The sequence below is a fragment of the Pseudorasbora parva genome, chromosome 20, assembly GCF_024679245.1.
Source record: "Pseudorasbora parva isolate DD20220531a chromosome 20, ASM2467924v1, whole genome shotgun sequence".
In the NCBI taxonomy this organism is placed as follows: domain Eukaryota; kingdom Metazoa; phylum Chordata; class Actinopteri; order Cypriniformes; family Gobionidae; genus Pseudorasbora; species Pseudorasbora parva.
Genome location: NC_090191.1, coordinates 16,322,525 through 16,342,539, shown reverse-complemented (window position 1 = coordinate 16,342,539; position 20,015 = coordinate 16,322,525). Strand labels below are relative to the sequence as shown.

Sequence of the window (20,015 nt, the reverse complement as noted above, 5' to 3'; positions counted from 1 at the left end):
AAAGTAACACTTTTGTGCCATGTATGGGATTCTGTGGAATTTCCATGCAGTTTCCAGGGAATGTCATGTCCTGACATTTCATGAAATTGGACATGTTTTATAGAATAGCATTCAATGGAATACCATGTTGTGATGTTTACCGGAATGAGAACTTGTTTATGAAAGGGTATTCATGTTTTGTTTGGGGTTTCTTTGGAGGGATGCAATGGGATTCTTGGAGTTTGACTGTGATGTCATGGACTGAAATTTTGGGGGTGCAGTAGAATTTCATTGCAAGGAATTCCTGGAAATCTCTTGGAATGACATGTCATGGGTTTATGGGCTGTGGGATGGAATGTCATGGAATGAGATTCATGGCATGTCAAGCTAAACATTACATCACTACTGACAAGAAACGTCATGAGAATGAAAGAATTATGTTCAGACTGAACAAAACATTGTAGTGACACTGCCCCATTTTAGGTGAATATGAGAGGAATACTATTACTGCATTTATTCAACATCTGCCCTACAAAATGACTGGAATTCAATCGCATTGCTCATGAAGGAATGGACAATCACACAAAAGGGTATGAAGAAACCCGCTCTTTTGCCTAAACGCTCTTGTGTGCTAAAAAGCACAACCCTGCCCCGTGTGAGGCTCGAACTCACGACCTTCAGATTATGAGACTGACGCGCTGCCTAACTGCGCCAACGAGGCATGTGCTGTGGCCAGTGTGAGTGGTGGAGCACTAGCTTCTGGATCATCTGCCATTCGGTGCAGCTCCAAACACACTGCTCACTGTGCACTGTCATGTCATGATGGCCGAGCTGTCTAAGGCGCTGCGTTCAGGTCGCAGTCTCCCCTGGAGGCGTGGGTTCGAATCCCACTTCTGACAGACCTAACCTTTGGTTGCGGGCTCCAGGTAGACTCTTTAACCCTCTGGCAAGTTGACCCAGTAACACGCTAATATTGACGAAGCACTGCAATTCAGTTCATGTCAGAGCCAATGGAACACTACGGTACCTCTGACCACCGGCATCGCATGAACTTTAAAGTAACACTTTTGTGCCATGTATGGGATTCTGTGGAATTTTCATGCAGTTTCCAGGGAATGTCATGTCCTGACATTTCATGAAATTGGACATGTTTTATAGAATAGCATTCAATGGAATAACATGTTGTGATGTTTACCGGAATGAGAACTTGTTTATGAAAGGGTATTCATGTTTTGTTTGGGGTTTCTTTGGAGGGATGCAATGGGATTCTTGGAGTTTGACTGTGATGTCATGGACTGAAATTTTGGGGGTGCAGTAGAATTTCATGGCAAGGAATTCCTGGAAATCTCTTGGAATGACATGTCATGGGTTTATGGGCTGTGGGATGGAATGTCATGGAATGAGATTCATGGCATGTCAAGCGAAACATTACATCACTACTGACAAGAAACGTCATGAGAATGAAAGAATTATGTTCAGACTGAACAAAACATTGTAGTGACACTGCCCCAGTTTAGGTGAATATGAGAGGAATACTATTTCTGCATTTATTCAACATCTGCCCTACAAAATGACTGGATTTCAATCGCATTGCTCATGAAGGAATGGACAATCACACAAAAGGGTATGAAGAAACCCGCTCTTTTGCCTAAACGCTCTTGTGTGCCAAAAAGCACCACTCTGCCCCATGTGAGGCTCGAACTCACGACCTTCAGATTATGAGACTGACGCGCTGCCTAACTGCGCCAACGAGGCATGTGCTGTGGCCAGTGTGAGTGGTGGAGCACTAGCTTCTGGATCATCTGCCATTCGGTGCAGCTCCAAACACACTGCTCACCGTGCACTGTCATGTCAGGATGGCCGAGCTGTCTAAGGCGCTGCGTTCAGGTCGCAGTCTCCCCTGGAGGCGTGGGTTCGAATCCCACTTCTGACAGACCTAACCTTTGGTTGCGGGCTCCAGGTAGACTCTTTAACCCTCTGGCAAGTTGACCCAGTAACACGCTAATATTGACGAAGCACTGCAATTCAGTTCTTGTCAGAGCCAATGGAACACTACGGTACCTCTGACCACCGGCATCGCATGAACTTTAAAGTAACACTTTTGTGCCATGTATGGGATTCTGTGGAATTTTCATGCAGTTTCCAGGGAATGTCATGTCCTGACATTTCATGAAATTGGACATGTTTTATAGAATAGCATTCAATGGAATACCATGTTGTGATGTTTACCGGAATGAGAACTTGTTTATGAAAGGGTATTCATGTTTTGTTTGGGGTTTCTTTGGAGGGATGCAATGGGATTCTTGGAGTTTGACTGTGATGTCATGGACTGAAATTTTGGGGGTGCAGTAGAATTTCATGGCAAGGAATTCCTGGAAATCTCTTGGAATGACATGTCATGGGTTTATGGGCTGTGGGATGGAATGTCATGGAATGAGATTCATGGCATGTCAAGCGAAACATTACATCACTACTGACAAGAAACGTCATGAGAATGAAAGAATTATGTTCAGACTGAACAAAACATTGTAGTGACACTGCCCCAGTTTAGGTGAATATGAGAGGAATACTATTTCTGCATTTATTCAACATCTGCCCTACAAAATGACTGGATTTCAATCGCATTGCTCATGAAGGAATGGACAATCACACAAAAGGGTATGAAGAAACCCGCTCTTTTGCCTAAACGCTCTTGTGTGCCAAAAAGCACCACTCTGCCCCGTGTGAGGCTCGAACTCACGACCTTCAGATTATGAGACTGACGCGCTGCCTAACTGCGCCAACGAGGTATGTGCTGTGGCCAGTGTGAGTGGTGGAGCACTAGCTTCTGGATCATCTGCCATTCGGTGCAGCTCCAAACACGCTGCTCACCGTGAGCTGTCATGTCAGGATGGCCGAGCGGTCTAAGGCGCTGCGTTCAGGTCGCAGTCTCCCCTGGAGGCGTGGGTTCGAATCCCACTTCTGACAGACCTAACCTTTGGTTGCGGGCTCCAGGTAGAGTCTTTAACCATCTGGCAAGTTGACCCAGTAACACACTAATATTGACGAAGCACTGCATTTCAGTTCATGTCAGAGCCAATGGAACACTACGGTACCTCTGACCACCGGCATCGTATGAACTTTAAAGTAACACTTTTGTGCCATGTATGGGATTCTGTGGAATTTCCATGCAGTTTCCAGGGAATGTCATGTCCTGATATTTCATGAAATTGGACATGTTTTATAGAATAGCATTCAATGGAATACCATGTTGCGATGTTTACCGGAATGAGAACTTGTTTATGAAAGGGTATTCATGTTTTGTTTGGGGTTTCTTTGGAGGGATGCAATGGGATTCTTGGAGTTTGACTGTGATGTCATGGACTGAAATTTTGGGGGTGCAGTAGAATTTCATGGCAAGGAATTCCTGGAAATCTCTTGGAATGACATGTCATGGGTTTATGGGCTGTGGGATGGAATGTCATGGAATGAGATTCATGGCATGTCAAGCGAAACATTACATCACTACTGACAAGAAACGTCATGAGAATGAAAGAATTATGTTCAGACTGAACAAAACATTGTAGTGACACTGCCCCAGTTTAGGTGAATATGAGAGGAATACTATTTCTGCATTTATTCAACATCTGCCCTACAAAATGACTGGATTTCAATCGCATTGCTCATGAAGGAATGGACAATCACACAAAAGGGTATGAAGAAACCCGCTCTTTTGCCTAAACGCTCTTGTGTGCCAAAAAGCACCACTCTGCCCCGTGTGAGGCTCGAACTCACGACCTTCAGATTATGAGACTGACGCGCTGCCTAACTGCGCCAACGAGGCATGTGCTATGGCCGGTGTGAGTGGTGGAGCACTAGCTTCTGGATCATCTGCCATTCGGTGCAGCTCCAAACACGCTGCTCACCGTGAGCTGTCATGTCAGGATGGCCGAGCGGTCTAAGGCGCTGCGTTCAGGTCGCAGTCTCCCCTGGAGGCGTGGGTTCGAATCCCACTTCTGACAGACCTAACCTTTGGTTGCGGGCTCCAGGTAGAGTCTTTAACCATCTGGCAAGTTGACCCAGTAACACACTAATATTGACGAAGCACTGCATTTCAGTTCATGTCAGAGCCAATGGAACACTACGGTACCTCTGACCACCGGCATCGTATGAACTTTAAAGTAACACTTTTGTGCCATGTATGGGATTCTGTGGAATTTCCATGCAGTTTCCAGGGAATGTCATGTCCTGATATTTCATGAAATTGGACATGTTTTATAGAATAGCATTCAATGGAATACCATGTTGCGATGTTTCCCGGAATGAGAACTTGTTTATGAAAGGGTATTCATGTTTTGTTTGGGGTTTCTTTGGAGGGATGCAATGGGATTCTTGGAGTTTGACTGTGATGTCATGGACTGAAATTTTGGGGGTGCAGTAGAATTTCATGGCAAGGAATTCCTGGAAATCTCTTGGAATGACATGTCATGGGTTTATGGGCTGTGGGATGGAATGTCATGGAATGAGATTCATGAAATGTCAAGCGAAACATTACATCACTACTGACAAGAAACATCATGAGAATGAAAGAATTATGTTCAACCTGAACAAAACATTGTAGTGACACTGCCCCATTTTAGGTGAATATGAGAGGAATACTATTGCTGCATTTATTCAACATCTGCCCCACAAAATGACTGGATTTCAATCGCATTGCTCATGAAGGAATGGACAATCACACAAAAGGGTATGAAGAAACCCGCTCTTTTGCCTAAACGCTCTTGTGTGCCAAAAAGCACCACTCTGCCCCGTGTGAGGCTCGAACTCACGACCTTCAGATTATGAGACCGACGCGCTGCCTAACTGCGCCAACGAGGCGTGTGCTGTGGCCAGTGTGAGTGGTGGAGCACTAGCTTCTGGATCATCTGCCATTCGGTGCAGCTCCAAACACGCTGCTCCCCGTGCGCTGTCATGTCAGGATGGCCGAGAGGTCTAAGGCGCTGCGTTCAGGTCGCAGTCTCCCCTGGAGGCGTGGGTTCGAATCCCACTTCTGACAGACCTAACCTTTGGTTGCGGGCTCCAGGTAGACTCTTTAACCCTCTGGCAAGTTGACCCAGTAACACGCTAATATTGACGAAGCACTGCAATTCAGTTCATGTCAGAGCCAATGGAACACTACGGTACCTCTGACCACCGGCATCGCATGACCTTTAAAGTAACACTTTTGTGCCATGTATGGGATTCTGTGGAATTTTCATGCAGTTTCCAGGGAATGTCATGTCCTGACATTTCATGAAATTGGACATGTTTTATAGAATAGCATTCAATGGAATACCATGTTGTGATGTTTACCGGAATGAGAACTTGTTTATGAAAGGGTATTCATGTTTTGTTTGGGGTTTCTTTGGAGGGATGCAATGGAATTCTTGGAGTTTGACTGTGATGTCATGGACTGAAATTTTGGGGGTGCAGTAGAATTTCATGGCAAGGAATTCCTGGAAATCTATTGGAATGACATGTCATGGGTTTATGGGCTGTGGGATGGAATGTCATGGAATGAGATTCATGGCATGTCAAGCGAAACATTACATCACTACTGACAAGAAACGTCATGAGAATGAAAGAATTATCTTCAGACTGAACAAAACATTGTAGTGACACTGCCCCATTTTAGGTGAATATGAGAGGAATACTATTTCTGCATTTATTCAACATCTGCCCTACAAAATGACTGGATTTCAATCGCATTGCTCATGAAGGAATGGACAATCACACAAAAGGGTATGAAGAAACCCGCTCTTTTGCCTAAACGCTCTTGTGTGCCAAAAAGCACCACTCTGCCCCGTGTGAGGCTCGAACTCACGACCTTCAGATTATGAGACTGACGCGCTGCCTAACTGCGCCAACGAGGCATGTGCTGTGGTCAGTGTGAGTGGTGGAGCACTAGCTTCTGGATCATCTGCCATTCGGAGCAGCTCCAAACACGCTGCTCACCGTGAGCTGTCATGTCAGGATGGCCGAGCGGTCTAAGGCGCTGCGTTCAGGTTGCAGTCTCCCCTGGAGGCGTGGGTTCGAATCCCACTTCTGACAGATCTAACCTTTGGTTGCGGGCTCCAGGTAGAGTCTTTAACCCTCTGGCAAGTTGACCCAGTAACACGCTAATATTGACGAAGCACTGCAATTCAGTTCATGTCAGAGCCAATGGAACACTACGGTACCTCTGACCACCGGCATCGCATGAACTTTAAAGTAACACTTTTGTGCCATGTATGGGATTCTGTGGAATTTTCATGCAGTTTCCAGGGAATGTCATGTCCTGACATTTCATGAAATTGGACATGTTTTATAGAATAGCATTCAATGGAATACCATGTTGTGATGTTTACCGGAATGAGAACTTGTTTATGAAAGGGTATTCATGTTTTGTTTGGGGTTTCTTTGGAGGGATGCAATGGGATTCTTGGAGTTTGACTGTGATGTCATGGACTGAAATTTTGGGGGTGCAGTAGAATTTCATGGCAAGGAATTCCTGGAAATCTCTTGGAATGACATGTCATGGGTTTATGGGCTGTGGGATGGAATGTCATGGAATGAGATTCATGGCATGTCAAGCGAAACATTACATCACTACTGACAAGAAACGTCATGAGAATGAAAGAATTATGTTCAGACTGAACAAAACATTGTAGTGACACTGCCCCATTTTAGGTGAATATGAGAGGAATACTATTTCTGCATTTATTCAACATCTGCCCTACAAAATGACTGGAATTCAATCGCATTGCTCATGAAGGAATGGACAATCACACAAAAGGGTATGAAGAAACCCGCTCTTTTGCCTAAACGCTCTTGTGTGCTAAAAAGCACCACTCTGCCCCGTGTGAGGCTCGAACTCACGACCTTCAGATTATGAGACTGACGCGCTGCCTAACTGCGCCAACGAGGCATGTGCTGTGGCCAGTGTGAGTGGTGGAGCACTAGCTTCTGGATCATCTGCCATTCGGTGCAGCTCCAAACACACTGCTCACCGTGCACTGTCATGTCAGGATGGCCGAGCTGTCTAAGGCGCTGCGTTCAGGTCGCAGTCTCCCCTGGAGGCGTGGGTTCGAATCCCACTTCTGACAGACCTAACCTTTGGTTGCGGGCTCCAGGTAGACTCTTTAACCCTCTGGCAAGTTGACCCAGTAACACGCTAATATTGACGAAGCACTGCAATTCAGTTCATGTCAGAGCCAATGGAACACTACGGTACCTCTGACCACCGGCATCGCATGAACTTTAAAGTAACACTTTTGTGCCATGTATGGGATTCTGTGGAATTTTCATGCAGTTTCCAGGGAATGTCATGTCCTGACATTTCATGAAATTGGACGTTTTATAGAATAGCATTCAATGGAATACCATGTTGTGATGTTTACCGGAATGAGAACTTGTTTATGAAAGGGTATTCATGTTTTGTTTGGGGTTTCTTTGGAGGGATGCAATGGGATTCTTGGAGTTTGACTGTGATGTCATGGACTGAAATTTTGGGGGTGCAGTAGAATTTCATGGCAAGGAATTCCTGGAAATCTCTTGGAATGACATGTCATGGGTTTATGGGCTGTGGGATGGAATGTCATGGAATGAGATTCATGGCATGTCAAGCGAAACATTACATCACTACTGACAAGAAACGTCATGAGAATGAAAGAATTATGTTCAGACTGAACAAAACATTGTAGTGACACTGCCCCAGTTTAGGTGAATATGAGAGGAATACTATTTCTGCATTTATTCAACATCTGCCCTACAAAATGACTGGATTTCAATCGCATTGCTCATGAAGGAATGGACAATCACACAAAAGGGTATGAAGAAACCCGCTCTTTTGCCTAAACGCTCTTGTGTGCCAAAAAGCACCACTCTGCCCCGTGTGAGGCTCGAACTCACGACCTTCAGATTATGAGACTGACGCGCTGCCTAACTGCGCCAACGAGGCATGTGCTGTGGCCAGTGTGAGTGGTGGAGCACTAGCTTCTGGATCATCTGCCATTCGGTGCAGCTCCAAACACGCTGCTCACCGTGAGCTGTCATGTCAGGATGGCCGAGCGGTCTAAGGCGCTGCGTTCAGGTCGCAGTCTCCCCTGGAGGCGTGGGTTCGAATCCCACTTCTGACAGACCTAACCTTTGGTTGCGGGCTCCAGGTAGAGTCTTTAACCATCTGACAAGTTGACCCAGTAACACACTAATATTGATGAAGCACTGCATTTCAGTTCATGTCAGAGCCAATGGAACACTACGGTACCTCTGACCACCGGCATCGTATGAACTTTAAAGTAACACTTTTGTGCCATGTATGGGATTCTGTGGAATTTCCATGCAGTTTCCAGGGAATGTCATGTCCTGACATTTCATGAAATTGGACATGTTTTATAGAATAGCATTCAATGGAATACCATGTTGCGATGTTTCCCGGAATGAGAACTTGTTTATGAAAGGGTATTCATGTTTTGTTTGGGGTTTCTTTGGAGGGATGCAATGGGATTCTTGGAGTTTGACTGTGATGTCATGGACTGAAATTTTGGGGGTGCAGTAGAATTTCATGGCAAGGAATTCCTGGAAATCTCTTGGAATGACATGTCATGGGTTTATGGGCTGTGGGATGGAATGTCATGGAATGAGATTCATGGCATGTCAAGCGAAACATTACATCACTACTGACAAGAAACATCATGAGAATTAAAGAATTATGTTCAACCTGAACAAAACATTGTAGTGACACTGCCCCATTTTAGGTGAATATGAGAGGAATACTATTGCTGCATTTATTCAACATCTGCCCCACAAAATGACTGGATTTCAATCGCATTGCTCATGAAGGAATGGACAATCACACAAAAGGGTATGAAGAAACCCGCTCTTTTGCCTAAACGCTCTTGTGTGCCAAAAAGCACCACTCTGCCCCGTGTGAGGCTCGAACTCACTACCTTCAGATTATGAGACCGACGCGCTGCCTAACTGCGCCAACGAGGCGTGTGCTGTGGCCAGTGTGAGTGGTGGAGCACTAGCTTCTGGATCATCTGCCATTCGGTGCAGCTCCAAACACGCTGCTCACCGTGCGCTGTCATGTCAGGATGGCCGAGCGGTCTAAGGCGCTGCGTTCAGGTCGCAGTCTCCCCTGGAGGCGTGGGTTCGAATCCCACTTCTGACAGACCTAACCTTTGGTTGCAGGCTCCAGGTAGACTCTTTAACCCTCTGGCAAGTTGACCCAGTAACACGCTAATATTGACGAAGCACTGCAATTCAGTTCATGTCAGAGCCAATGGAACACTACGGTACCTCTGACCACCGGCATCGCATGAACTTTAAAGTAACACTTTTGTGCCATGTATGGGATTCTGTGGAATTTTCATGCAGTTTCCAGGGAATGTCATGTCCTGACATTTCATGAAATTGGACATGTTTTATAGAATAGCATTCAATGGAATACCATGTTGTGATGTTTACCGGAATGAGAACTTGTTTATGAAAGGGTATTCATGTTTTGTTTGGGGTTTCTTTGGAGGGATGCGATGGGATTCTTGGAGTTTGACTGTGATGTCATGGACTGAAATTTTGGGGGTGCAGTAGAATTTCATGGCAAGGAATTCCTGGAAATCTATTGGAATGACATGTCATGGGTTTATGGGCTGTGGGATGGAATGTCATGGAATGAGATTCATGGCATGTCAAGCGAAACATTACATCACTACTGACAAGAAACGTCATGAGAATGAAAGAATTATCTTCAGACTGAACAAAACATTGTAGTGACACTGCCCCATTTTAGGTGAATATGAGAGGAATACTATTTCTGCATTTATTCAACATCTGCCCTACAAAATGACTGGATTTCAATCGCATTGCTCATGAAGGAATGGACAATCACACAAAAGGGTATGAAGAAACCCGCTCTTTTGCCTAAACGCTCTTGTGTGCCAAAAAGCACCACTCTGCCCCGTGTGAGGCTCGAACTCACGACCTTCAGATTATGAGACTGACGCGCTGCCTAACTGCGCCAACGAGGCATGTGCTGTGGTCAGTGTGAGTGGTGGAGCACTAGCTTCTGGATCATCTGCCATTCGGAGCAGCTCCAAACACGCTGCTCACCGTGAGCTGTCATGTCAGGATGGCCGAGCGGTCTAAGGCGCTGCGTTCAGGTTGCAGTCTCCCCTGGAGGTGTGGGTTCGAATCCCACTTCTGACAGATCTAACCTTTGGTTGCGGGCTCCAGGTAGAGTCATTAACCCTCTGGCAAGTTGACCCAGTAACACACTAATATTGACGAAGCACTGCATTTCAGTTCATGTCAGAGCCAATGGAACACTACGGTACCTCTGACCACCGGCATCGTATGAACTTTAAAGTAACACTTTTGTGCCATGTATGGGATTCTGTGGAATTTCCATGCAGTTTCCAGGGAATATCATGTCCTGACATTTCATGAAATTGGACATGTTTTATAGAATAGCATTCAATGGAATACCATGTTGCGATGTTTACCGGAATGAGAACTTGTTTATGAAAGGGTATTCATGTTTTGTTTGGGGTTTCTTTGGAGGGTTGCAATGGGATTCTTGGAGTTTGACTGTGATGTCATGGACTGAAATTTTGGGGGTGCAGTAGAATTTCATGGCAAGGAATTCCTGGAAATCTCTTGGAATGACATGTCATGGGTTTATGGGCTGTGGGATGGAATGTCATGGAATGAGATTCATGGCATGTCAAGCGAAACATTACATCACTACTGACAAGAAACGTCATGAGAATGAAAGAATTATGTTCAGACTGAACAAAACATTGTAGTGACACTGCCCCATTTTAGGTGAATATGAGAGGAATACTATTACTGCATTTATTCAACATCTGCCCTACAAAATGACTGGATTTCAATCGCATTGCTCATGAAGGAATGGACAATCACACAAAAGGGTATGAAGAAACCCGCTCTTTTGCCTAAACGCTCTTGTGTGCTAAAAAGCACAACCCTGCCCCGTGTGAGGCTCGAACTCACGACCTTCAGATTATGAGACTGACGCGCTGCCTAACTGCACCAACGAGCCATGTGCTGTTGCAAGTGTGAGTGGTGGAGCACTAGCTTCTGGATCATCTGCCATTCGGTGCAGCTCCAAACACGCTGCTCACCGTGCGCTGTCATGTCAGGATGGCCGAGCGGTCTAAGGCGCTGCGTTCAGGTCGCAGTCTCCCCTGGAGGCGTGGGTTCGAATCCCACTTCTGACATACCTAACCTTTGGTTGCGGGCTCCAGGTAGACTCTTTAACCCTCTGGCAAGTTGACCCAGTAACACGCTAATATTGACGAAGCACTGCAATTCAGTTCATGTCAGAGCCAATGGAACACTACGGTACCTCTGACCACCGGCATCGCATGAACTTTAAAGTAACACTTTTGTGCCATGTATGGGATTCTGTGGAATTTTGATGCAGTTTCCAGGGAATGTCATGTCCTGACATTTCATGAAATTGGACATGTTTCATAGAATAGCATTCAATGGAATACCATGTTGTGATGTTTACCGGAATGAGAACTTGTTTATGAAAGGGTATTCATGTTTTGTTTGGGGTTTCTTTGGAGGGATGCAATGGGATTCTTGGAGTTTGACTGTGATGTCATGGACTGAAATTTTGGGGGTGCAGTAGAATTTCATGGCAAGGAATTCCTGGAAATCTCTTGGAATGACATGTCATGGGTTTATGGGCTGTGGGATGGAATGTCATGGAATGAGATTCATGGCATGTCAAGCGAAACATTACATCACTACTGACAAGAAACGTCATGAGAATGAAAGAATTATGTTCAGACTGAACAAAACATTGTAGTGACACTGCCCCATTTTAGGTGAATATGAGAGGAATACTATTACTGCATTTATTCAACATCTGCCCTACAAAATGACTGGATTTCAATCGCATTGCTCATGAAGGAATGGACAATCACACAAAAGGGTATGAAGAAACCCGCTCTTTTGCCTAAACGCTCTTGTGTGCCAAAAAGCACCACTCTGCCCCGTGTGAGGCTCGAACTCACGACCTTCAGATTATGAGACTGCCGCGCTGCCTAACTGCGCCAACGAGGCATGTGCTGTGGCCAGTGTGAGTGGTGAAGCACTAGCTTCTGGATCATCTGCCATTCGGTGCAGCTCCAAACACGCTGCTCACTGTGAGCTGTCATGTCAGGATGGCCGAGCTAAGGCGCTGCGTTCAGGTCGCAGTCTCCCCTGGAGGCGTGGGTTCGAATCCCACTTCTGACAGACCTAACCTTTGGTTGCGGGCTCCAGGTAGAGTCTTTAACCCTCTGGCAAGTTGACCCAGTAACACACTAATATTGATGAAGCACTGCATTTCAGTTCATGTCAGATCCAATGGAACACTACGGTACCTCTGACCACCGGCATCGTATGAACTTTAAAGTAACACTTTTGTGCCATGTATGGGATTCTGTGGAATTTCCATGCAGTTTCCAGGGAATGTCATGTCCTGACATTTTATGAAATTGGACATGTTTTATAGAATAGCATTCAATGGAATACCATGTTGCGATGTTTACCGGAATGAGAACTTGTTTATGAAAGGGTATTCATGTTTTGTTTGGGGTTTCTTTGGAGGGATGCAATGGGATTCTTGGAGTTTGACTGTGATGTCGTGGACTGAAATTTTGGGGGTGCAGTAGAATTTAATTGCAAGGAATTCCTGGAAATCTCTTGGAATGACATGTCATGGATTTATGGGCTGTGGGATGGAATGTCATGGAATGAGAATCATGAAATGTCAAGCGAAACATTACATCACTACTGACAAGAAACATCATGAGAATGAAAGAATTATGTTCAACCTGAACAAAACATTGTAGTGACACTGCCCCATTTTAGGTGAATATGAGAGGAATACTATTACTGCATTTATTCAACATCTGCCCTACAAAATGACTGGAATTCAATCGCATTGCTCATGAAGGAATGGACAATCACACAAAAGGGTATGAAGAAACCCGCTCTTTTGCCTGAACGCTCTTGTGTGCTAAAAAGCACAACTCTGCCCCGTGTGAGGCTCGAACTCACGACCTTCAGATTATGAGACTGACGCACTGCCTAACTGCGCCAACGAGGCATGTGCTGTGGCCAGTGTGAGTGGTGGAGCACTAGCTTCTGGATCAGCTGCCATTCGGTGCAGCTCCAAACACGCTGCTCACCGTGCGCTGTCATGTCAGGATGGCCGAGCGGTCTAAGGCGCTGCGTTCAGGTCGCAGTCGCCCCTGGAGGCGTGGGTTCGAATCCCACTTCTGACAGACCTAACCTTTGGTTGCGGGCTCCAGGTAGACTCTTTAACCCTCTGGCAAGTTGACCCAGTAACACGCTAATATTGACGAAGCACTGCAATTCAGTTCATGTCAGAGCCAATGGAAAACTACGGTACCTCTGACCACCGGCATCGCATGAACTTTAAAGTAACACTTTTGTGCCATGTATGGGATTCTGTGGAATTTTCATGCAGTTTCCAGGGAATGTCATGTCCTGACATTTCATGAAATTGGACATGTTTTATAGAATAGCATTCAATGGAATAACATGTTGTGATGTTTACCGGAATGAGAACTTGTTTATGAAAGGGTATTCATGTTTTGTTTGGGGTTTCTTTGGAGGGATGCAATGGGATTCTTGGAGTTTGACTGTGATGTCATGGACTGAAATTTTGGGGGTGCAGTAGAATTTCATTGCAAGGAATTCCTGGAAATCTCTTGGAATGACATGTCATGGGTTTATGGGCTGTGGGATGGAATGTCATGGAATGAGATTCATGGCATGTCAAGCGAAACATTACATCACTACTGACAAGAAACGTCATGAGAATGAAAGAATTATGTTCAGACTGAACAAAACATTGTAGTGACACTGCCCCATTTTAGGTGAATATGAGAGGAATACTATTTCTGCATTTATTCAACATCTGCCCTACAAAATGACTGGATTTCAATCGCATTGCTCATGAAGGAATGGACAATCACACAAAAGGGTATGAAGAAACCCGCTCTTTTGCCTAAACGCTCTTGTGTGCCAAAAAGCACCACTCTGCCCCGTGTGAGGCTCGAACTCACGACCTTCAGATTATGAGACTGACGCGCTGCCTATGAGATTCACAACTCTGTGCGCCAACGAGGCATGTGCTGTGGCCAGTGTGAGTGGTGGAGCACTAGCTTCTGGATCATCTGCCATTCGGTGCAGCTCCAAACACGCTGCTCACCGTGAGCTGTCATGTCAGGATGGCCGAGCGGTCTAAGGCGCTGCGTTCAGGTCGCAGTCTCCCCTGGAGGCGTGGGTTCGAATCCCACTTCTGACAGACCTAACCTTTGGTTGCGGGCTCCAGGTAGAGTCTTTAACCCTCTGGCAAGTTGACCCAGTAACACACTAATATTGACGAAGCACTGCATTTCAGTTCATGTCAAAGCCAATGGAACACTACGGTACCTCTGACCACCGGCATCGTATGAACTTTAAAGTAACACTTTTGTGCCATGTATGGGATTCTGTGGAATTTCCATGCAGTTTCCAGGGAATGTCATGTCCTGACATTTCATGAAATTGGACATGTTTTATAGAATAGCATTCAATGGAATACCATGTTGTGATGTTTACCGGAATGAGAACTTGTTTATGAAAGGGTATTCATGTTTTGTTTGGGGTTTCTTTGGAGGGATGCAATGGGATTCTTGGAGTTTGACTGTGATGTCATGGACTGAAATTTTGGGGGTGCAGTAGAATTTCATGGCAAGGAATTCCTGGAAATCTCTTGGAATGACATGTCATGGGTTTATGGGCTGTGGGATGGAATGTCATGGAATGAGATTCATGGCATGTCAAGCGAAACATTACATCACTACTGACAAGAAACGTCATGAGAATGAAAGAATTATGTTCAGACTGAACAAAACATTGTAGTGACACTGCCCCATTTTAGGTGAATATGAGAGGAATACTATTACTGCATTTGTTCAACATCTGCCCTACAAAATGACTGGATTTCAATCGCATTGCTCATGAAGGAATGGACAATCACACAAAAGGGTATGAAGAAACCCGCTCTTTTGCCTAAACGCTCTTGTGTGCCAAAAAGCACCACTCTGCCCCGTGTGAGGCTCGAACTCACGACCTTCAGATTATGAGACTGACGCGCTGCCTAACTGCGCCAACGAGGCATGTGCTGTGGTCAGTGTGAGTGGTGGAGCACTAGCTTCTGGATCATCTGCCATTCGGAGCAGCTCCAAACACGCTGCTCACCGTGAGCTGTCATGTCAGGATGGCCGAGCGGTCTAAGGCGCTGCGTTCAGGTTGCAGTCTCCCCTGGAGGCGTGGGTTCGAATCCCACTTCTGACAGATCTAACCTTTGGTTGTGGGCTCCAGGTAGAGTCTTTAACCCTCTGGCAAGTTGACCCAGTAACAAGCTAAAATTGACGAAGCACTGCAATTCAGTTCATGTCAGAGCCAATGGAACACTACGGTACCTCTGACCACCGGCATCGCATGAACTTTAAAGTAACACTTTTGTGCCATGTATGGGATTCTGTGGAATTTTCATGCAGTTTCCAGGGAATGTCATGTCCTGACATTTCATGAAATTGGACATGTTTTATAGAATAGCATTCAATGGAATACCATGTTGTGATGTTTACCGGAATGAGAACTTGTTTATGAAAGGGTATTCATGTTTTGTTTGGGGTTTCTTTGGAGGGATGCAATGGGATTCTTGGAGTTTGACTGTGATGTCATGGACTGAAATTTTGGGGGTGCAGTAGAATTTCATGGCAAGGAATTCCTGGAAATCTCTTGGAATGACATGTCATGGGTTTATGGGCTGTGGGATGGAATGTCATGGAATGAGATTCATGGCATGTCAAGCGAAACATTACATCACTACTGACAAGAAACGTCATGAGAATGAAAGAATTATGTTCAGACTGAACAAACATTTGTAGTGACACTGCCCCAGTTTAGGTTAATATGAGAGGAATACTATTTCTGCATTTATTCAACATCTGCCCTACAAAATGACTGGATTTCAATCGCATTGCTCATGAAGGAATGGACAATCACACAAAAGGGTATGAAGAAACCCGCTCTTTTGCCTAAACGCTCTTGTGTGCCAAAAAGCCTCACTTTGCCCCGTGTGAGGCTCGAACTCACGACCTTCAGATTATGAGACTGCCGCGCTGCCTAACTGCGCCAACGAGGCATGTGCTGTGGCCAGTGTGAGTGGTGAAGCACTAGCTTCTGGATCATCTGCCATTCGGTGCAGCTCCAAACACGCTGCTCACCGTGCACTGTAATGTCAGGATGTCCGAGCGGTCTAAGGCGCTGCGTTCAGGTCGCAGTCTCCCCTGGAGGCGTGGGTTCGAATCCCACTTCTGACAGACCTAACCTTTGGTTGCGGGCTCCAGGTAGACTCTTTAACCCTCTGGCAAGTTGACCCAGTAACACGCTAATATTGACGAAGCACTGCAATTCAGTTCATGTCAAAGCCAATGAAACACTACGGTACGTCTGACCACCGGCATGGCATGAACTTTAAAGTAACACTTTTGTGCCATGTATGGGATTCTGTGGAATTTTCATGCAGTGTCCAGGGAATGTCATGTCCTGACATTTCATGAAATTGGACATGTTTTATAGAATAGCATTCAATGGAATACCATGTTGTGATGTTTACCGGAATGAGAACTTGTTTATGAAAGGGTATTCATGTTTTGTTTGGGGTTTCTTTGGAGGGATGCAATGGGATTCTTGGAGTTTGACTGTGATGTCATGGACTGAAATTTTGGGGGTGCAGTAGAATTTCATGGCAAGGAATTCCTGGAAATCTCTTGGAATGACATGTCATGGGTTTATGGGCTGTGGGATGGAATGTCATGGAATGAGATTCATGGCATGTCAAGCGAAACATTACATCACTACTGACAAGAAACGTCATGAGAATGAAAGAATTATGTTCAGACTGAACAAAACATTGTAGTGACACTGCCCCATTTTAGGTGAATATGAGAGGAATACTATTACTGCATTTATTCAACATCTGCCCTACAAAATGACTGGATTTCAATCGCATTGCTCATGAAGGAATGGACAATCACACAAAAGGGTATGAAGAAACCCGCTCTTTTGCCTAAACGCTCTTGTGTGCCAAAAAGCACCACTCTGCCCCGTGTGAGGCTCGAACTCACGACCTTCAGATTATGAGACTGCCGCGCTGCCTAACTGCGCCAACGAGGCATGTGCTGTGGCCAGTGTGAGTGGTGAAGCACTAGCTTCTGGATCATCTGCCATTCGGTGCAGCTCCAAACACGCTGCTCACTGTGAGCTGTCATGTCAGGATGGCCGAGCTAAGGCGCTGCGTTCAGGTCACAGTCTCCCCTGGAGGCGTGGGTTCGAATCCCACTTCTGACAGACCTAACCTTTGGTTGCGGGCTCCAGGTAGAGTCTTTAACCCTCTGGCAAGTTGACCCAGTAACACACTAATATTGATGAAGCACTGCATTTCAGTTCATGTCAGATCCAATGGAACACTACGGTACCTCTGACCACCGGCATCGTATGAACTTTAAAGTAACACTTTTGTGCCATGTATGGGATTCTGTGGAATTTCCATGCAGTTTCCAGGGAATGTCATGTCCTGACATTTTATGAAATTGGACATGTTTTATAGAATAGCATTCAATGGAATACCATGTTGCGATGTTTACCGGAATGAGAACTTGTTTATGAAAGGGTATTCATGTTTTGTTTGGGGTTTCTTTGGAGGGATGCAATGGGATTCTTGGAGTTTGACTGTGATGTCGTGGACTGAAATTTTGGGGGTGCAGTAGAATTTAATTGCAAGGAATTCCTGGAAATCTCTTGGAATGACATGTCATGGATTTATGGGCTGTGGGATGGAATGTCATGGAATGAGAATCATGAAATGTCAAGCGAAACATTACATCACTACTGACAAGAAACATCATGAGAATGAAAGAATTATGTTCAACCTGAACAAAACATTGTAGTGACACTGCCCCATTTTAGGTGAATATGAGAGGAATACTATTACTGCATTTATTCAACATCTGCCCTACAAAATGACTGGAATTCAATCGCATTGCTCATGAAGGAATGGACAATCACACAAAAGGGTATGAAGAAAACCGCTCTTTTGCCTGAACGCTCTTGTGTGCTAAAAAGCACAACTCTGCCCCGTGTGAGGCTCGAACTCACGACCTTCAGATTATGAGACTGATGCACTGCCTAACTACGCCAACGAGGCATGTGCTGTGGCCAGTGTGAGTGGTGGAGCACTAGCTTCTGGATCAGCTGCCATTCGGTGCAGCTCCAAACACGCTGCTCACCGTGCGCTGTCATGTCAGGATGGCCGAGCGGTCTAAGGCGCTGCGTTCAGGTCGCAGTCGCCCCTGGAGGCGTGGGTTCGAATCCCACTTCTGACAGACCTAACCTTTGGTTGCGGGCTCCAGGTAGACTCTTTAACCCTCTGGCAAGTTGACCCAGTAACACGCTAATATTGACGAAGCACTGCAATTCAGTTCATGTCAGAGCCAATGGAACACTACGGTACCTCTGACCACCGGCATCGCATGAACTTTAAAGTAACACTTTTGTGCCATGTATGGGATTCTGTGGAATTTTCATGCAGTTTCCAGGGAATGTCATGTCCTGACATTTCATGAAATTGGACATGTTTTATAGAATAGCATTCAATGGAATAACATGTTGTGATGTTTACCGGAATGAGAACTTGTTTATGAAAGGGTATTCATGTTTTGTTTGGGGTTTCTTTGGAGGGATGCAATGGGATTCTTGGAGTTTGACTGTGATGTCATGGACTGAAATTTTGGGGGTGCAGTAGAATTTCATTGCAAGGAATTCCTGGAAATCTCTTGGAATGACATGTCATGGGTTTATGGGCTGTGGGATGGAATGTCATGGAATGAGATTCATGGCATGTCAAGCGAAACATTACATCACTACTGACAAGAAACGTCATGAGAATGAAAGAATTATGTTCAGACTGAACAAAACATTGTAGTGACACTGCCCCAGTTTAGGTTAATATGAGAGGAATACTATTTCTGCATTTATTCAACATCTGCCCTACAAAATGACTGGATTTCAATCGCATTGCTCATGAAGGAATGGACAATCACACAAAAGGGTATGAAGAAACCCGCTCTTTTGCCTAAACGCTCTTGTGTGCCAAAAAGCACCACTCTGCCCCGTGTGAGGCTCGAACTCACGACCTTCAGATTATGAGACTGACGCGCTGCCTATGAGATTCACAACTCTGTGCGCCAACGAGGCATGTGCTGTGGCCAGTGTGAGTGGTGGAGCACTAGCTTCTGGATCATCTGCCATTCGGTGCAGCTCCAAACACGCTGCTCACCGTGAGCTGTCATGTCAGGATGGCCGAGCGGTCTAAGGCGCTGCGTTCAGGTCGCAGTCTCCCCTGGAGGCGTGGGTTCGAATCCCACTTCTGACAGACCTAACCTTTGGTTGCGGGCTCCAGGTTGAGTCTTTAACCCTCTGGCAAGTTGACCCAGTAACACACTAATATTGACGAAGCACTGCATTTCAGTTCATGTCAAAGCCAATGGAACACTACGGTACCTCTGACCACCGGCATCGTATGAACTTTAAAGTAACACTTTTGTGCCATGTATGGGATTCTGTGGAATTTCCATGCAGTTTCCAGGGAATGTCATGTCCTGACATTTCATGAAATTGGACATGTTTTATAGAATAGCATTCAATGCAATACCATGTTGCGATGTTTACCGGAATGAGAACTTGTTTATGAAAGGGTATTCATGTTTTGTTTGGGGTTTCTTTGGAGGGATGCAATGGGATTCTTGGAGTTTGACTGTGATGTCATGGACTGAAATTTTGGGGGTGCAGTAGAATTTCATGGCAAGGAATTCCTGGAAATCTCTTGGAATGACATGTCATGGGTTTATGGGCTGTGGGATGGAATGTCATGGAATGAG

At 45.4% G+C, this 20,015-nt stretch overlaps 26 non-coding genes across 26 annotated transcripts; 14 read left to right on the top strand and 12 right to left on the bottom strand.

Annotated features, from left to right (window-relative positions):
* Positions 1–626: 626 nt before the first annotated feature.
* On the bottom strand, positions 627–700 carry trnam-cau (transfer RNA methionine (anticodon CAU)). Its single transcript has one exon. It is a non-coding gene; the product is annotated as a tRNA-Met (tRNA).
* A 960-nt stretch (positions 701–1,660) lies between these two features.
* trnam-cau (transfer RNA methionine (anticodon CAU)) lies at positions 1,661–1,734 on the bottom strand. The gene has a single exon. It is a non-coding gene; the product is annotated as a tRNA-Met (tRNA).
* A 95-nt stretch (positions 1,735–1,829) lies between these two features.
* On the top strand, positions 1,830–1,912 carry trnal-cag (transfer RNA leucine (anticodon CAG)). Its single transcript has one exon. It is a non-coding gene; the product is annotated as a tRNA-Leu (tRNA).
* A 782-nt stretch (positions 1,913–2,694) lies between these two features.
* trnam-cau (transfer RNA methionine (anticodon CAU)) lies at positions 2,695–2,768 on the bottom strand. Its single transcript has one exon. It is a non-coding gene; the product is annotated as a tRNA-Met (tRNA).
* Positions 2,769–2,863: 95 nt separating this feature from the next.
* Positions 2,864–2,946, top strand: trnal-cag (transfer RNA leucine (anticodon CAG)). The gene has a single exon. It is a non-coding gene; the product is annotated as a tRNA-Leu (tRNA).
* A 782-nt stretch (positions 2,947–3,728) lies between these two features.
* Positions 3,729–3,802, bottom strand: trnam-cau (transfer RNA methionine (anticodon CAU)). The gene has a single exon. It is a non-coding gene; the product is annotated as a tRNA-Met (tRNA).
* A 95-nt stretch (positions 3,803–3,897) lies between these two features.
* Positions 3,898–3,980, top strand: trnal-cag (transfer RNA leucine (anticodon CAG)). Its single transcript has one exon. It is a non-coding gene; the product is annotated as a tRNA-Leu (tRNA).
* A 782-nt stretch (positions 3,981–4,762) lies between these two features.
* On the bottom strand, positions 4,763–4,836 carry trnam-cau (transfer RNA methionine (anticodon CAU)). Its single transcript has one exon. It is a non-coding gene; the product is annotated as a tRNA-Met (tRNA).
* Positions 4,837–4,931: 95 nt separating this feature from the next.
* trnal-cag (transfer RNA leucine (anticodon CAG)) lies at positions 4,932–5,014 on the top strand. Its single transcript has one exon. It is a non-coding gene; the product is annotated as a tRNA-Leu (tRNA).
* A 782-nt stretch (positions 5,015–5,796) lies between these two features.
* Positions 5,797–5,870, bottom strand: trnam-cau (transfer RNA methionine (anticodon CAU)). Its single transcript has one exon. It is a non-coding gene; the product is annotated as a tRNA-Met (tRNA).
* A 95-nt stretch (positions 5,871–5,965) lies between these two features.
* trnal-cag (transfer RNA leucine (anticodon CAG)) lies at positions 5,966–6,048 on the top strand. The gene has a single exon. It is a non-coding gene; the product is annotated as a tRNA-Leu (tRNA).
* Positions 6,049–6,830: 782 nt separating this feature from the next.
* trnam-cau (transfer RNA methionine (anticodon CAU)) lies at positions 6,831–6,904 on the bottom strand. The gene has a single exon. It is a non-coding gene; the product is annotated as a tRNA-Met (tRNA).
* Positions 6,905–6,999: 95 nt separating this feature from the next.
* trnal-cag (transfer RNA leucine (anticodon CAG)) lies at positions 7,000–7,082 on the top strand. The gene has a single exon. It is a non-coding gene; the product is annotated as a tRNA-Leu (tRNA).
* Positions 7,083–7,862: 780 nt separating this feature from the next.
* trnam-cau (transfer RNA methionine (anticodon CAU)) lies at positions 7,863–7,936 on the bottom strand. The gene has a single exon. It is a non-coding gene; the product is annotated as a tRNA-Met (tRNA).
* Positions 7,937–8,031: 95 nt separating this feature from the next.
* trnal-cag (transfer RNA leucine (anticodon CAG)) lies at positions 8,032–8,114 on the top strand. The gene has a single exon. It is a non-coding gene; the product is annotated as a tRNA-Leu (tRNA).
* A 951-nt stretch (positions 8,115–9,065) lies between these two features.
* Positions 9,066–9,148, top strand: trnal-cag (transfer RNA leucine (anticodon CAG)). The gene has a single exon. It is a non-coding gene; the product is annotated as a tRNA-Leu (tRNA).
* Positions 9,149–9,930: 782 nt separating this feature from the next.
* Positions 9,931–10,004, bottom strand: trnam-cau (transfer RNA methionine (anticodon CAU)). Its single transcript has one exon. It is a non-coding gene; the product is annotated as a tRNA-Met (tRNA).
* A 95-nt stretch (positions 10,005–10,099) lies between these two features.
* Positions 10,100–10,182, top strand: trnal-cag (transfer RNA leucine (anticodon CAG)). Its single transcript has one exon. It is a non-coding gene; the product is annotated as a tRNA-Leu (tRNA).
* Positions 10,183–11,133: 951 nt separating this feature from the next.
* trnal-cag (transfer RNA leucine (anticodon CAG)) lies at positions 11,134–11,216 on the top strand. Its single transcript has one exon. It is a non-coding gene; the product is annotated as a tRNA-Leu (tRNA).
* Positions 11,217–11,998: 782 nt separating this feature from the next.
* trnam-cau (transfer RNA methionine (anticodon CAU)) lies at positions 11,999–12,072 on the bottom strand. Its single transcript has one exon. It is a non-coding gene; the product is annotated as a tRNA-Met (tRNA).
* A 956-nt stretch (positions 12,073–13,028) lies between these two features.
* trnam-cau (transfer RNA methionine (anticodon CAU)) lies at positions 13,029–13,102 on the bottom strand. Its single transcript has one exon. It is a non-coding gene; the product is annotated as a tRNA-Met (tRNA).
* Positions 13,103–14,246: 1,144 nt separating this feature from the next.
* Positions 14,247–14,329, top strand: trnal-cag (transfer RNA leucine (anticodon CAG)). Its single transcript has one exon. It is a non-coding gene; the product is annotated as a tRNA-Leu (tRNA).
* Positions 14,330–15,111: 782 nt separating this feature from the next.
* On the bottom strand, positions 15,112–15,185 carry trnam-cau (transfer RNA methionine (anticodon CAU)). Its single transcript has one exon. It is a non-coding gene; the product is annotated as a tRNA-Met (tRNA).
* A 95-nt stretch (positions 15,186–15,280) lies between these two features.
* Positions 15,281–15,363, top strand: trnal-cag (transfer RNA leucine (anticodon CAG)). Its single transcript has one exon. It is a non-coding gene; the product is annotated as a tRNA-Leu (tRNA).
* A 951-nt stretch (positions 15,364–16,314) lies between these two features.
* trnal-cag (transfer RNA leucine (anticodon CAG)) lies at positions 16,315–16,397 on the top strand. The gene has a single exon. It is a non-coding gene; the product is annotated as a tRNA-Leu (tRNA).
* A 3,030-nt stretch (positions 16,398–19,427) lies between these two features.
* trnal-cag (transfer RNA leucine (anticodon CAG)) lies at positions 19,428–19,510 on the top strand. The gene has a single exon. It is a non-coding gene; the product is annotated as a tRNA-Leu (tRNA).
* The last annotated feature ends 505 nt before the right edge of the window (positions 19,511–20,015 follow it).